A 649-nucleotide genomic window follows, 5' to 3' on the forward strand; every position below is an offset into this window, starting at 1 on the left:
TCAGAAGGCCCTATGAGATTTTAAAGGGTGGAATGTGTAGATACTAACCTAAAATTTGCTGGTTTATCTAAAATAAATTAAATAAAATGAGAAGGAAATTACATATGAAACTGATGATGACCTAATCGTTGGGAGTGGGTCACAGGTTTTTAAAAGTGTTTCTGTTAGACTGAAGTAATGTGCATATTTATTGACATTAAGCTTTGTAACTCACCAGTAATGAATTAAACTGTCACAGTAACTCTGGAAAAGCTGAAGTTTTGTTTAAAACGGATACAATGAATCAAAAGTGATGATGTGGACTTTTTATCCATGAAATTAAGTTGCCTTGGTGGTTCAGTGGTAGAATTCTCACCTGCTATGTGAGAGGCCTGGGTTCGATTCCTGGCCAATGCATTGGAGCACTTTTTGGGGTGGCACAGTGGCTCAGTGGTTAGCAGTGCTGCCTCACAGCGCCAGGGACCTGGGTTTAATTCCAGCCTCAGGTGACTGCGGAGTTTGACTATTCTCCCCGTGTCTGCGTGGGTTTCCTCCAGGTCCTCTTCCCACAGTCCGAAGATGTGCAAGTCAGGTGAATTGGCCATGCTAAATTGCCCATACTGTTAGATGCATCAGTCAGAGGGAAAAATGGATGTGTGGGTTACTCTTC

The 649-nt window shown here is 42.2% G+C and overlaps 1 non-coding gene across 1 annotated transcript; it reads left to right on the forward strand.

Annotated features, from left to right (window-relative positions):
• Positions 1-325: 325 nt before the first annotated feature.
• trnas-gcu lies at positions 326-396 on the forward strand. The gene has a single exon. It is a non-coding gene; the product is annotated as a tRNA-Ser (tRNA).
• Positions 397-649: the final 253 nt, after the last annotated feature.

This window comes from Chiloscyllium plagiosum, chromosome 6 (assembly GCF_004010195.1).
Source record: "Chiloscyllium plagiosum isolate BGI_BamShark_2017 chromosome 6, ASM401019v2, whole genome shotgun sequence".
In the NCBI taxonomy this organism is placed as follows: domain Eukaryota; kingdom Metazoa; phylum Chordata; class Chondrichthyes; order Orectolobiformes; family Hemiscylliidae; genus Chiloscyllium; species Chiloscyllium plagiosum.